Source organism: Dermochelys coriacea, chromosome 2 (genome assembly GCF_009764565.3).
Source record: "Dermochelys coriacea isolate rDerCor1 chromosome 2, rDerCor1.pri.v4, whole genome shotgun sequence".
In the NCBI taxonomy this organism is placed as follows: Eukaryota; Metazoa; Chordata; order Testudines; family Dermochelyidae; genus Dermochelys; species Dermochelys coriacea.
The window spans coordinates 110893087-110909358 of NC_050069.1; the positions used below are offsets into that span (position 1 = coordinate 110893087).

Below are 16272 nucleotides of genomic sequence, written 5' to 3' on the forward strand. Positions count from 1 at the left end.
ACTGAAGACAATGGCACTAAGTCAGTGCTGCCTAGTAGATAGAGCTCCGGACTGGGACTCTGAAGGCTCTATTCCTGGTTTTGTTGGTGACTTGAGCAAGTCACTTTACCTCTCCGTACCTCAGTTTCCTCCTCTGTAAAATGGGAGTAATGATACCACATTAATTTGTAAAGGGCTTTGAGACTTATTGATGAAAAGAACTAGATAAGAGTTGGGTATTATTATTACTCAGTCAGTAAAGGGGATTCAAAGCCATAATAAATTGTAGGACTAGGCCCTTTCTTTTATTGGCATATCTTTCACTGGCAGTAGAAAAGACTGAAAACTGCAACCCTCTGTGAACCTCATTTTTTTTCCAGTATTTTTTTAAATTTCACAGCGCATCACTTATTCCAGAGGAGGGAAAAATAATTTTGGCAGGGAATCCATTGTGATTTGCTAAAATAGCAGCTAGACAAATCTGGCTTTACAAATATCTCAGGCTTTGTTAATTATTGACAGCTTTTGTTTTTTATTTAATTTGAAACAACATGGAGAAAATGGGCAAGCATGCCCCCTGGCTCTCTGCTGGAAAACCCATCCTCAGTAAGTGGGAGTGATCCATTTCTGTGAAGAGATTTAAGCAGCTGCTGCAATTCCTACTCCCTTGGTTATGCTCACCAGATAAATGCAAGGAGAGAGATCGTGGGGACCAGCAAGGCTGCACCTGGCACAGTTTTGGGGCCCAAAATTGGTAATCCCAGTCCACGGCCTCCTGGGCACCAACTTGGTCCCTGGTGCAAGATACAGCAAACCTGCACATACTCTTTCTTAAACCAGAGTGGCATTAAAAAAAATAAAGCAGCCTTATGGGAGACCAGAATCTGAACCAAAAACTAAATTAGCAGCTTCTGAATGATTGCAGAGGGTTTCTGAAAATGCTGATTACATGCCTCGCCCTCAGCACTGCCCTCCTGGAGCACTCAGCATTGGGCAGACCACTGTGAACTCCCTGCCATGTTAAAAGCTGACCTTTTATTCCCACTCTTTGCTTTCTGTCTCTTAGCCAGTTCCTAATCCTTGACAGAACTTTACCTCTTCCCCATGCCTACATGTTTCCTTAAAGTAAAGAATGCTCCCAGCCTGTTCTGCAAGAAAAGACCGTGCTACCTAGAAATGATGCAAACCGAAATCGTGCAACATTCAGCATCAATTACAATACTGGATGTTCCTGACACTTGAAGATTTTTTTCAAAATATCTTTCTATTTTTTGCTCTCACAGCCATTACAAAGAAATTTTACCCAACAGAAGCTTTGCAACTTGTAGCTAAAACCATCATCGAAGGGAGCATTTACCTGGATGGAGTTGGTATGTAAAAGGTTGGTCTTGTGAGTGACACTTCCAGGAGAGCCCCACATTTTTCACAACCACCACCACATGGGCCATGTGCACACCATAGTTCCATACAGTGATGAGCTGCCACAATCTTAACAACTGGTTCCCTATAAAAAGTTCTGATTTAAGGGATGTGCCTCTGTCCTGCCCCCTCCTGCCCCCCGGCTCCATCCTGCCCCCCAGGCTCTGTCCTGCCCCAGGCCTGTTCTCCATCCCAGGTGCCTGCTGGTGGCACAGGAGTCCTGCAGCCCTTGCATCAGTGGGGTCACTCCCAGCATGTGGGGCAGCGGCTCCCTGCAGGCAAAGGCTGCCATCTGCCCGACTCCCCATCGCGGGATGTGAGTGCCCCCAAGTGGCAGAGGCCGGACAGCCCCACAGCGCAGGAGTGGGAGAGACTGTGAGGGGCTCACCCCAGCACGCCAAAGGCAGCCCCCAGCCATGGCACCAGCCGGCCCTGCCCAGGAGGCTGCTGCTGCCAAGGGCCTGGCTCCCCGGCCCTACACAGCACCCAGTCACATGGTGCTTGATCTCCCTGCCCAGCGCAGCTGGTCGCACTTCCTGGGCCGGGCAGGAAGCAGCATGGAGCTTGGCCACGGCTGCTGAGCGAGGCGGCATTGGATCAGCCTCTGTGCACGGGGCCCCGGAGCGGCTGCCCAGATGGCTGCTCAGCACAGGTATTAGCCGCAGCCCGGCCTCTGCCCCGAGACAGGATGCGGAGCCCCACAGCCCTTCCATAGCCCCACGCCCCCCAAACGGTATGTTCCATGCACCACCACCCCCAGCACTGAGCCCCTTCTCCAACCAGCACCAGCTCTAGGATTTTTGCTGCACCTAGCAAAAACTTTTTTGGCCGCCCCTGCTTTTTTGTCGTGCTCCTTCCCAACCCCTTCCCCAAATCTCCGGCCCCGCCTCCTCCCCTGGACATATCGCATTTCCCTCCCCCATTGCTTCCTGCGGCTCCCCCCCCGCAACCCGCTGCCCTAGCTCATCTCCATTCTGCCTGCTCCCCTGAACACACCGCGGCTCCACTTCTCCCCCCTCCCTCTCAGGCAAGGGAGAGACAGCATGTTCAGGGGAGCAGGCGGAGTGGAGGTGGGGGGGAGCGCAGGAAGTAACGGGGGGGTAGAGGAACCGCTCCCCACCCCAGCTCACCTCCGCTCCACCACCACCACCACCTCCCCTGAGCACGCTGCTGCTCGGCTTCTCCTCCCTCCCTCCCAGGCTTGCTGCACGAAACAGCTGTTTGGCGTGCGGCAAGCCTGGGAGGGAGGGGGGAGAAGCGGAGCAGCGGCAGTGCGCTCAGGGGAGTAGGCGGAGGCAGACCGGAGGCAAGCTTGGGCACATTTCGAGGGGCAGCATGGCCAGTGCCGGATTGCCGCCCCTAGAAATGTGCTGCCCCAAGCATCTGCTTGTTTTGCCGGTGCCTAGAGCCCGCCCTGTCTCCAACAGCCCCCTTCTATAACACTGAGCCCTACACCATGCACTCTCCCTAGCGCCGTGAGTCGGGGCCCCCTTGGCCTGGGGGGCTGCCCCAGCCGAGCTGGGACTTTCTGGGGTGGCGACTGCCTACCCCCCCCCCCCGCTGTCCAGGAGCAGTCCAGAGCGCTGGCGTCAGCGGCGCGGCATGCTGAGGCTCTGCGAGGGGGGGAAGGCGGGGGAGGGGCCGGAGGCGCCTCCCTGGCTGGCAGCTCAGGGAGCCCTAACAACCAGTTCTAAAACTGCTTCTAAATTTAACAACCGGTTCGCACGAACTGGCTCCAGCTCACCACTGGTTCCATGTAAAGTGCCGAGTCTGGTTCAGAGTGATATGAATCAAGACACATTTTAAACACATTCGGATTTTCCTGCACCCCACCTGAACAGTCCATACTGAAACAAGTGTTCCCAGAACAGGACTATTTGTTTGAGCAAGGACAGCTCACATGGGTGAGGGTTGCCAGATTAGGTCCTATATTTTTAGAGTGTAAATTACCTTCCACCATCATGTTCAAATATACATTTTGTTTTGGAATCTTCTACATCAGTTTCCTCTATCAGGCATATAGTCTATTCTGCATTCAGCTGTGTGCATGTTATCTCAAAAAGAATATGGCAGAATCAAAAGTGGTTGAGAGACAGGTGACAAGATGGTTAAAGACATGGAGAAACTCTTAGATAGAGATTGAAGAGATGGACTGCCTAACTGAGAGAGAGATGAATAAGAGGAGACATGATGAAAATAAGCAAAATAATGAATGGTTCATAGAGTGGATAGATCAGGAACTTCTATTCACCCTGTCTCATCATAATAAAAGAACCAGCGAACATTATAAAGGGGGAAAATTCAAAATTTATAAAAGAAAATACTCTTTCACACAACACTCAGTTAGCCTGTGGAACTCATTGCTACAAGATACCACTGAGACCAAGAACTTAATGTTTAAAAAAAGATTAGACACTTACATGGCTAATAAGAATAGCCAGTTATAATAGTAAATTAAAATAACCTACAAGATTTTGGGGACAGATATAAACCCTTTTGCCTCAGGGATTAAACCAACTTCTAAGAAGGGGAAGATAGGAAGAAACTTTCCCTGGGAGCAAGTCACCTATAACTGCTTACTGCAGGATTTCTTGAACCTCATCTGAAACTGACAACTGTTGGTGACAGCATACTGGATCAGAAGGATGACTGGTCAGATCGGTTGTAGCAGTTCCTATGTTCCTAATGATTCCATGCCAACTTATTTACTGACCTGTGTTTCTTGGTCTGGAGAAATACCACATGCCCTTGTGCATATATGTGTGCGCGCGCGTGCTCTTTACTAAATCTCAATAAGAGATGTGTATGTGTGTTTATGTATGCATAATACATAGATATAATTACACATCAGTCCTTCAGTGTCACTTTTCCCAGAGCAGTGAACTACCTTGTATTTGAAATTAATTATTGCAGAAATAAGGCTATAGAGCTTTTTCTGGTTATTTTTTTTCTATTGTGAATGCAAAACAGAAACAAAGACAGTGAGTCGGACTAAATCTATACTCACAAATGGAAATTCATCGTTTCAGAAAGCGTTTTGCAGTATGAATCCAGGAGTAATACTAAAAATTCCCTTTATAGACCATGGTGTTACACAGAAAACAGTATAGAGGTGGCATTTATGAATGATGAGTAGGTTTGGCAGAATTTGATTTTTATTTTCTAATTTCAATGTATAATATCAATGTTTATTTTTATCCATTTAATTGCTCATAGTTGCATAAAATTATGGATTTTAAACATTTTTTCAATTTTTATCAATTTAAGTTTTCACAGGTGTGAGAAATTATGGTGGGCTATCAGACAATGAGAGGATCAGACCATTATTTAATGACCGTAGACAATGAGATTAAAAGAGCCAAAGCTTTATAGCCATTAAAAACACAAAATTGTCAGCATCACATGTCAAAATATACAAAGCAAAGATCCTTAAATCAAACTTGAAGAAGTTCTCAAGCAGCATTTTTCTTACTTTGCCTAGCTGTAAATTTCAGTTATTGTCACTGGATTTTTTTTCACCATCCGTTTATGTGTGTGTAGATGAAGTCAATGTTTACCTACCATTACCAATAATAATAATCTATTTCTTCCAAACCTAATGAGGAGCTTTTGTGAAAAGGCATCTCATCTGGGATCTGATTTTCTATGCTCCCTCTGACTGAAAAATCACTGGAGCTGTGGGAGCTCAGCACTTTTGAAAAGCAGGTGCTAGTGGTTAAAGCATAGAATTTGGAATCAGGGAATTTGGCTACTAGCCCTGGTTCTGCCACTTGCTGTTTGATCTTGGGCAAATCACTTGCGGGGTCTACTCAAAGAAAGTGGTTTGGGGTGCCTTTCCAGCACTGCCCTATCCCGATACCTCCTTAACTACTACTTCCTCTCTCTCCATCTGTATCCGTCTGCATCTGTCTCTCTCCCTCTTTCACACACCCAGAACTTGTATGTTTGGAAGTCTTTTAAATTAGTCTGGAATGAAGCTCTCATATGTGTGTGGTGCCCAGCGCAAGCAATGAGTAGCTGCTGCCTCAGTGACTGAACTTGCACCTCCTGGCTTAGTTGTGCAGCTGGCTGAGTAATACATAGGGATTTCTAAGTGCTTTTGAAAATGCCAAATGAGTGCCCAGATACTACCACTGCCCTCTTACAGTGTTCGGCACAGGGAACCCCACTGTTACCCTCCTGCTATGTTAAAAACTGACCTTTAAATTCTGCTGTTGCTGTCTCTCTCTCTCTCAGCCATTTCTAATCTTGGAGAGACCTTTACCTCTCACCTCATGACTACTGTTTCCTTAATAGCAAAATGTGAGATTTGGCCAGCTAAAGGGAGAGGAGCAGGTTGTAAAGCTGATGAGCCATCTCACAGAATGCCCTACCAGCAACACCCTCTCTTTTAAACAAAGGAGGTACTAGCTCAAGTGCCTCCACTGGTCTGAGATTAGTACTTCAGAAACACCTCCTATACAGACATTACCGCTTTTTGCTAATGGGATAACTTAACTACCTGGGGACAAATTCTGTTCTAATTTACATCCTGTACTGCTCTGTTGCCTTCAGTGTGGTTGCATGTTGTATAAATCAAGGCAGAATGAATGTAGAATTTGCCTCAGTAAAATGCAAAAGAAAAAAAAGGCTCTCAATTAAAAGGATCCTGATCGATGCAAATTTAGGAGCCAATCCTGGAATACCTCCTACATATGAGAAATCCTTACTCATGCAAGTCAAAGGGACTGCTCATGGGAATAAGTATTAATCTTGTGAATAAGGGTGTTGCTGGCTCAGACCCTATAAGGTATCTGAGTTGCTTGCCTCTTTCTCCCCTCTACTGTAACGCTGTATAAATGAAAGAAAGACTCACACTGATCTCTGGCCCCAGGGAGAGAGAGCTCTCCTCAGCCCACTGTCTGGCAGTTCTATATTCTGCTGCTGTTGTGCTACTGGGCCAACTACATGGCAGCCCCTCCACTGCAAAGGCTGATCTTACAGCACTGCATGTGCATTATATCTCCATTCTTTCTTGTGGCAGGTCATTTCCTTGACCTTGACACAATGGAACTGTATTTAAAGAACTGAGTGATAAAAAGCAATCCATGGAATACAAAGCAAAGGAAAAAAAATTAAAAGGGTACACAATACAAAGGGGTTAAAAAGGAAAAAGAAAAAGGGAAAGCTGGGGAAGATTTGAATAGTATCAAATACTTGAATTGCATTTGTTTGATGAGCATTTTTAGAAAGGCGGTGTGAAGATGTGTTTTTCATACAGGTGTTGTGTATTCATTTTTCCAATTAGAAAAATTCCCTTTATATTTTTAGCAGTATTTAGAAGAGACTGAGAAGAAAAGGATGCAGAATGCTTCAGGCTAAACTAGGTTCTCCAATCTGGCTTTTGTTGTGTCAATGTGAATTACTTAATAATTCATATTTCAGAATACATTAATGCAAATGATAATTTTAGCCCGCCGTTGAATTTTTAAATATGCAATGTTAGCAATTTATGTTTCTGTTCATTTTCCCAGGTAAAACTGTTTAGACATTTTTAACGTATGCTTGGTTTCACTCGCCATATATCTTTCCAATTATCTTAATTTGGGGGTAATTAAAATTTAGGAGCTTGCAAATAATACATGGAGTCCTGTATTTCTGGAAAAATAACACAGAACCAATATTAGTTATGTATTTCTAAACGTGGAGATTTTGGGTAGTATTGCACTAACAGTAATAATATAAAACATGAATCTAGATAGTCTGTATCTAAATCTCATGATGATGGGGATGAATCTTTGTCTAGCTCTTTAACTACCTGTTTTAATCAGTAGATGAGATGGTGGGGGGTGGGGGAAAGAGGTTCCTGAAAGATGATGTGGTTTTTAACAAACTTACATTTCCTCCCCTCCCAGGCAATACAGTTAAGAGGCTACAAATTGCAAGTTATCTAGGATGTACTTTCCTTCTTTATGTTTTTGAATGCTAATGGTCAAATATTGGGGAGGAAGAAAGATGGGGGGGTGGGCAGGAGCCACTGAGCAGAGGATCTCTAAGCTATCCTGTTTGCCCAAGTTGAAATAAAAAGCTCTGCAGAACATATATCCCTTCCAGGCTCCCCTGAGGTCTGCATAGGACAGAATTCATTCCTGTCTGCACAGAGGAGAACTGCCCAGGAACATACCACACATTGGGAAAGTGATTTGTACTGGATTGGGAGAGCATGCTGTACTCCTTACTGCTTGTCCAGAAACAGTGTGGGTACGCCTCTGGAGTATTTGTTGCTAACAACTGAATATTCCTCTGAGGGGAGCATAGGTGGGGAGATGGCATGCTGGGGCTTAGCTGCCCCCTCACTCCCAGCCAGCTGACAACAGCTCTTGGAATTACGGATTGCCTCCAGGCACGTTAGCTTGGTTCTTCCCATGTCAAGGGGTTGTGTTGCCTGAATTCTGCACCACTGATACATGAGGAGAGGAAAGAGACTTCTGGCCCCTCACTCCTACCCCAAGCAAGACAAATCAAAATTGTGCCTTAGTGTCTTTTCAGGAATACAAAGCAATATTGACCGCTGACAAATTCAAAATATATTCCATAGAATATTCCTACCTCCTGGCTTCCACTGTGCCAGGGTGGCTCAGTTGTGACAAAATGGTGGCATTTCCTACCTATGAGTTAGACAAACAGCTAGATACTGTCTAGCTACCATTTGGACCTGGTACACAGCTCCCACATGAAAACCTTTTGCTGTATTTAATAAAATATTATTCAGACAATCATTGAAAAATAAGAACGCAGCTACTAAAAAGGAAATGGTAATGAGATGAAAATAGATTTCAAGGAACCAAAACAATTTGTTTCAAATTAATATTACAACCTGGGGATATAAATATGTCTGGTTATTGGAACACACATTTCTCCCCCTTAAACCAGTGCTAGAAGCATAAAACTTCCCACGACATGCTGTATTGGTCAATGGATCTCTGTAAGAAGGTGCTTTGCATCTCAGAGGTAGCATAAGAGCCATTAGATGTGGGTGTTGCTATGGTAACTGCTTTTTTTTTAATTGAATAGCATAGTAAGTAGTCTTGTAAAACCCACCAACCCGTAACTTGCTGGTGCCCTGCGGCAGCTTTAACTCAAGCACCTTTTCTCTGTCTTTCCCTCCCTACCCCAACCTCCCCCACCCACCCCCAAGATACGCAGGTACCTAAGCATAAGCTACCTGCTTCCAAGGGCGATACTAGGGCAGAGATTTTCATGGCAGAGTGTATCTGTACTAAAGTCTGACATGACAACAGTGCAGGTAAGAGATTTGGTCTTTAGTTTCCTGTCCCAGTTACATGGCATGGATCAGGGTTACGAAAGGCAGGACTGGTATGCATTGACTTCAGAGGTTATTGCTCCACCTTTACTTTTTTCTTTTCTTTTTTGAAAATCAAATGCAAATCCAGCCCAAAACAGCAACCTGAAATTAATGAATAAATCATGCAAAATAGAAACTTCTGGAAAACAGAGCTCAGGGACAGGGCAGATGACCCTTTTGACCGATGAGAGGATTATTCTCTCTCTTATAGGACACATACCAATAACTACATTCTCTAAACCTTAAATGCTTTCTGATCACATAGCCCCTTCTTATTCTTAGAACAACAGTGGCCTGTTTGGCTGTGGAGGGGGATCCATCACTTGGATCCTGTTTTTGCTGTTTCCCATGTTTTCCTTTGCCAGTGACAGCGTTGGCATGTGTTATTTTTCTCAACATGAGAGCACTGTCAGCAGGATGCTGGATGTCCTCAAGAAAAAGAGTCAGGATCCTCCTTGTAAAGTCAGATCATTTTGCATTTATCTGAGCTGAGGAATTGGGCTCTGACCACTGTAACCAGTGGAAGTTTGAAGAAGGAAGGGAGAGTGTCATTCAAAAGAGTACACAGGGAGTGAAATTCATTTCAAGATAGGGCTTAAATGATACATATACTTATATTGAGTGAGTTTCACCCTATACATATGAATACATAAAGTTAGGGGACACACCTTATTACTTGAATGTGTTGTCTTATGAACATCAAGTAGGTAGAAGAACAACAATGGAAAGCTGAATGAATCTTCCATCCCTACCACAATTGCAATGACATTCTTATCTAAAGACATATGTCTCATGTCCAACCATAAGTTGTAACATATAACTTATTGTGAAAGTTTCTCTCTTTATCTATGTTAACCCATCCCAGTGTGTGTCTTTGTCCCCGACTAGTGGTCAGACCACATATAGTAGTTTGAGTTTGCTACTGCCCTCTACTAAGGGACCTGGGCCTAGATCTTCAAAGACATTTAGGCACCTAACTCCCATTGAAATCAATGGGAACTAGGTACCTAAACACTTTTGAAGATCTGGGCTCAGGTACTTCAGTCAAGCAACTGAGGCTTTGAGGTCAGAGTTTAAGTTCCTGCAGTTGACTCAACCAGGGTCATTTGTAGACATTTTTCATTGACTATTTCAGTAAGGGACTTTATTTTTACTTTTACCTCAGAAATAGCCAATGAACATTTTCTGCTTTTGAACACTCTATAATGGCAACGGTAGCAAGAAGCAAGTGATTTGATTTAATTGAAAAATAAAATGCTATCTATAAACACATACCATTTTAAGAATAACTGAATCATGAGGAGAAACTTTACTTTAAATAGAAAACTAAATATTTAGGGCCAAATTTTCAGATAGCCTTAAGTTGCCTTCTGCTTTCATATGCCCAGTGCAGTGCCCACAGTTTACAAAAGTGGACACACTCAATTAGAGACCAGGCCTGAATATTATCCCTTATTATTTACATGGTAATTTTTGCTTACCAAACTCAACAATGTGAGTGATCTTTTTTGGTATAGGCAGGACAGTGTGTGTGTGTAAAAATATAGAATAACTGTTAAGTAACTTGTTTTAACATCTTACTTACATAACACAATAAGAAACTTCTAAGTTAAGCCTGTTATTTCTGTACCGAACAACAAATACTGTTAACTAAATAAAATGTAAAATGCTCCATAATCTTTGATTGATTTTGAAATTGAATGTATAAAATACAGAGCTACACTGTCTTATAATGACAGGTTTCAGAGTAGCAGCCGTGTTAGTCTGTATCCGCAAAAAGAACAGGAGTACTTGTGGCACCTTAGAGACTAACAAATTTATTAGAGCATAAGCTTTCGTGGGCTACAGCCCACTTCACTGGATGCATAGAATGGAACATATAGTAAGATAGATATATATACACAGATAAGTTGGAAGTTACCATACAAACAGTGAGAGGCTAATTAGTTAAGATGAGCTATTATCAGTAGGAGAAAAAAACTTTTGTAGTGATAGTCAAGATGGCCCATTTACACAGTTGACAAGAAGGTGTGAGGATACTTAACTTAAGGAAATAGATTCAATATGCGTAATGACTAAGCCACTCCCAGTCTCTATTCAAACCCAAGTTAATGGTATCTAGTTTGCATATTAATTCAAACTCAGCAGTTTCTCGTTGGAGTCTGTTTTTGAAGCTTTTCTGTTGTAAAATTGCCACTCTTAAATCTTTTACTGAGTGGCCAGAGAGGTTGAAGTGTTCTCCTACTGGTTTTTGAATGTTATGATTCCTGATGTCAGATTTGTGTCCATTTATTCTTTTGCATAGAGACTGTCTGGTTTGGCCAATGTACATGGCAGAAGGGCATTACTGGCACATATCACATTGGTAGATGTGCAGGTGAACGAGCCCCAATGGCGTGGCTAGTGTGATTAGGTCCTGTGATGGTGTCACTTGAATAAATATGTGGACAGAGTTGACATCAGGCTTTGTTGCAAGGATAGGTTCCTGGGTTAGTGTTTTTGGTGTGTGGTTGCTGGTATTTGCTTAAGGTTGGGGGGCTGTCTGTAAGTGAGGACTGGTCTGTCTCCCAAGATCTGTGAGAGTGAGGGATCATTTTTCAGGATAGGTTGTAAATCTTTGATGATGCACTGGAGAGATTTTAGTTGGGGGCTAAAGGTGACAGCTAGTGGTGTTCTGTTATTTTCTTTGTTGGGCCTGTCCTGTACTAGGTGATTTCTGGGTACTCTTCTGGCTCTGTAAATCTGTTTTTTCACTTCAGCAGATGGGTATTGTAGTTTTAAGAATGCTTGATAGAGATCTTGTAGGTGTTTGTCTCTGTTTGAGGGATTGGAGCAAATGCGGTTGTATCTTAGAGCTTGGCTGTAGACAATGGATCATGTGGTGTAGTCTGGATGGAAACTGGAGGCATGTAGGTAAGTATAGAGGTCAGTAGGTTTCCGGTATAGGGTGGTGTTTATGTGACCATCGCTTATTAGCACAGTAGTGTCCAGGAAATGGACTGCTTGTGTGGATTGGTCTAGGCTGAGGTTGATGGATGGAAATTGTTGAAATCATGGTGGAATTTCTCAAGGGTTTCTTTTCCATGGGTCTGGATGAAGAAGATGTCATCAATGTAGTGCAAGAAGAGTAGGGGTGTTAGGGGACAAGAGCTAAGGAAGCATTGTTCTAAGTCAGCCACAAAAATGTTAGCATACTGTGGGGCCATGTGGGTACCCATATCAGTGCCGCTGATCTGAAGGTATATATTGTCCCCAAATGAGAAATAGTTGTGGGTGAGGACAAAGTCACCAAGGTCAGCCACCAGGTTTACCGTGACATTATCGGGGATACTGTTCCTGATAGCTTGTAGTCCATCTTTGTGTGAAATGTTGGTGCAGAGGGCTTCCACATCCATAGTGGCCAGAGGTGTTTTCTGGAAGATTATCGATGTATTGTAGTTTCCTCAGGAAGTCAGTGGTATCTCGAAGATAGCTGGGAGTGCTGGTAGCGTAGGGCCTGAGCAGAGAGTCCACATAGCCAGATAATCTTGCTGTCAGGGTGCCAATGCCTGAGATGATGGGGTGTCCAGGATTCCCAGGTTTATGGATCTTGGGAAGCAGATAGAATACCCTGGGACCCTGACAGCTCATTGCCAACTCTGTCCACATATCTATTCAAGGGACACCATCATAAGACCTAATCACATCAGCCATGCCATTAGGGGCTCATTCCCCTGCACATCTACCAATGTGATATATGCCATCATGTGCCAGCAATGCCCCTCTGCCATGTACATTGGCCAAACCAGACAGTCTCTATGCAGAAGAATAAATGGATACGAATCTGACATCAGGAATCATAACATTCAAAAACCAGTAGGAGAACACTTCAACCTCTCTGGCCACTCAGTAAAAGATTTAAGGATTGCAGTTTTACAACAGAAAAGCTTCAAAAACAGACTCCAATGAGAAACTGCTGAGCTTGAATTAATATGCAAACTAGATACCATTAACTTGGGTTTGAATAGAGACTGGGAGTGGCTGGGTCATTACACATATTGAATCTATTTCCTTAAGTTAAGTATCCTCACACTTTCTTGTCAACTGTCTAAATGGGCCATCTTGATTATCACTTCAAAAGTTTTTTTCTCCTACTGATAATAGCTCATCTTAACTAATTAGCCTCTCACAGTTTGTATGGTAACTTCCAACTCATCTCTTACTATATGTTCTATTCTATGCATCCGATGAAGTGGGCTGTAGCCCACGAAAGCTTATGTTCTAATAAATTGTTAGTCTCTAAGGTGCCACAAGTACTCCTGTTCTTTTTATTGTCTTATAATATGAGCTCCCTTCTTAATGTTGTACTTTTACAGGTAGCAATAAAAATAGAATGTAATTTGCATGGGCAGCATCCTACATCCTCTGTCTTGGGCTATATCAAATATTATCTGGGTGTTTTCCAGAAAGTCAGCCTTCTGATAAAACTTTTCAGAAGTGTAAGGCTTACTTTAACTTGGGTTCCAAGTAGATAATAGTCTGTGTGTGTGTGTGTGTGTGTGTGTGTGTGTGTGTTTAGTATGCAAAGGCCTTCAGTACATTTTCAGTGTTGGTAAATGTGATGCATGTAACTACTGTTACAAGAGTACTCTATGGCTCTGACTGCTCTTTATGTTAGCTTTTAACGTCTATCATTCTGATTTCTATGCATTATGCCATAACATATAAGAGGCCACATAATCAACTGGTGTAAATCAAGATTTCAATGAAGCAACACTGACTTTCACTGAGGATCTGGCCTAACAAGTTTGACTCCCTGTCAGGGGATGGCAGTTCAGACTGAGTCATTGTATTCATATTCTCATGGAGACTGCGTATTTGTTCTTTCTATTTGGTTTTCCTTAAATCTGATACAAAAGCCACGTAGGCTTGTTTTGCCCTTTTTGTGTGGAAGAACATATTTACTAACATGTTGATTCCTTTCTTGTGGCTAGTGATGTTCATGTTGGTTCCTGTGTATGCTCATTGTATCCACTTATGAAAAGAAGAATGCAGCTCTTTGGACAGGAAAGATATCAATTTTTTGAGACATGAGCCTGGACAAAAACCTTGGATCCTGAACTTAGGAAAGCTCAAATCAAAATCTGAATTTTGTGGCTGGTGCTCATCTTGATTTTTTAATCAGGAGTGGATGCAATTCACACCCCTTCAAAGCATTTAAGAGGAAATTAAGTGGAGCATAAGCCTTGTGCTGATCCTCTGCAGAGGAAGTGAATTTCCCTCTTGTGGCAATGTGACAAATTTCTCTGTCTTTAACCAAATGAAGGGTATTAGTGAAATGTGCCTAAATATGTTTTATGGGCTGGCATAGATTCTTTATTTGTTTAGATAATTTTGTTCACATCTAGCAAACATCCTTATTTAGAATAAAGGGATAGGAAATACTTGAAATACACTTAAAGACCATGGATTGTTCAAATGCAGACAAGGAATTTCTCAGCAATCTTTAAATTCAAATCACAACTTCTCTGTGAAAGAAAGGTCACTTCTACTTGTGTTCCAGGGCATTCCTTTCTTTTGTCCTCTCCTTAGAGTGATCTCTCCTTTTGTATTATTATGACTGTACCTTGGTTTTGAACTTTTCTTTTTTTTTTTTAGTACAGAGAACTGATATTTCATTTTTTAAAGGACAAAAAAAGTAATATATGCAGTAAAGTGAAAATGCATGTCACAGTCCATACCTTTACATTTTACAGGAAAATACGTAGTTCATGGATCTGAAAAGAATTAAGATGCACTATTTTTTGCTGAAGGCTTTTTTAAATTGGGCTAATAAATTGCTGCTCTCTGCCTGGCGTGATAATGCATTACATTATCTACTGATGTACATGTATTGTTTGACTCTAATGGTGTGGAAATTAAATGTTAGACATGGGCCAGATGTTCCTATAGATGAATATGAAATATGACTGTTGTAGCTGAGTCTCAATGGGCTAAAAAGGTAGAATGTGAGGTTTTGAACAATAACAACAACAAATATCTTAAGTGGGTCACTCTAATATGCATCCAGATCCAGTTCTAACACTGGTGTATTGAGTGGCATTATCCACCCAAGCCATATTTATAACCATTTCTCAGTGAGAAAAAATTATCTCGTCTTTCAAATGCATTCATGATTATAAAGCTCAAAGAAGAGGGTAAATGTTTGCCAGCCCTGTTAGACTGACAGAAACAGCTTGGGGTGCTTAACTAGGTTTCTGTCTCAGATGCAAACATTCTGAAGGTTCCCTGTGTTCTTCCCCCTTTCTGTGTGCATTCCATGTAGTGGCCAAGGGGGCAAACAAATTCATTACAGTGAATATTAATGAAGGTCTCCCACCGGCATCCATACTCTGGGAAAGACAGGGGGAGAAAAGGCTACAATATCCCTTGCAAGGCTAAATTACCCAGTGACTCATAATCTAAGTAGCAGCAGAATGTTACAGAACATGGGCACTTAAGATATTTGATAATGATGGACAGGAGTGCCTTTCAAAACTGACAATGAAGTAGTTTTGCCTTGTGAGTATATCCTTTTACTGCAAACCACCAATGCCTAACAAAAGAATATCAACGGATTTAACAACATGTTTGTGTGAGGGGTAGGGAGGAAAATTCTTATGCAATAATTAAATGGCTGCAAACAAACTAGATGGAAACAGCACTGCTGCAGCTCTTTATAGAAATCGTTGGCGATGCTTTGATCATCTGCTGCTGAGCAGTTCCATTTGTTTTTTCTCAGCAGCCAAAAATGTATTTGTACCATAGGGCCCAGTTCTGCCTTCCTTTCCCATGTTGAGTAGCACTTACTCATGAGAGTAACTCCACCCAACACTAAAAACTTATTCTCGGTGCATTGGGGGTAATCAAGGTAGCATCAGGCCCCTAAAGAATAGAGCTGAGTGATTTTTTTTTTTTGGACAAATTCACCAAGTTGTTTTGGTAAAAACAAACAATTTCTGAAGGATATTGACACATTTTGATTTTTCAATTTAAAATTACTTTTTTGTTTCTAATTTTACTTCAATTTTATTTTTTAAAGAGGTAAACATCAGACCAAAGAAAACATTTTGTTTTAGGCTGAAATGTTTTGTTAGATACAAAATCATGTTTTAAACTTTTTCACTTCACCAAAAAATTTGTAATTTTTTTTTATTTTCAAAAATCTGCTATTCACACAGCTCTACTAAAGAATGATAGAAATAAATGTATCTTCGCTCTCACCCCACCATCTGATTGCTAGCCAGAACTGGCTGGTTGACAACAGTGGTAAATTGTACCCCATAGATTAAAGGGATGTGATAGCAGGCTCATTGGGGAGCTTTGTGAACAGTTTTCCCTCCTTGAGGCCTCCCTGGTCTAAGGCTCGGGCTACGTTGAGTCCTCTGGGAGAAATAATATTGCTGTGACAGTTTTGTTTTTAAGCTTGGAGGTTTTTTGTGTGTATGGTAGTTAGAGCACTGAAGAGTAATACTGTATCCACAGAGCACTCAAGCTGGGGAGGCCTACCT

At 42.3% G+C, this 16272-nt stretch overlaps 1 long non-coding RNA gene across 1 annotated transcript in view; it reads left to right on the forward strand.

Annotated features, from left to right (window-relative positions):
- Nucleotides 1-16272, forward strand: part of LOC122458752 — a 307345-nt gene that overhangs the window by 221860 nt on the left and 69213 nt on the right. The gene's annotated exons all lie outside the window — the stretch shown is intronic.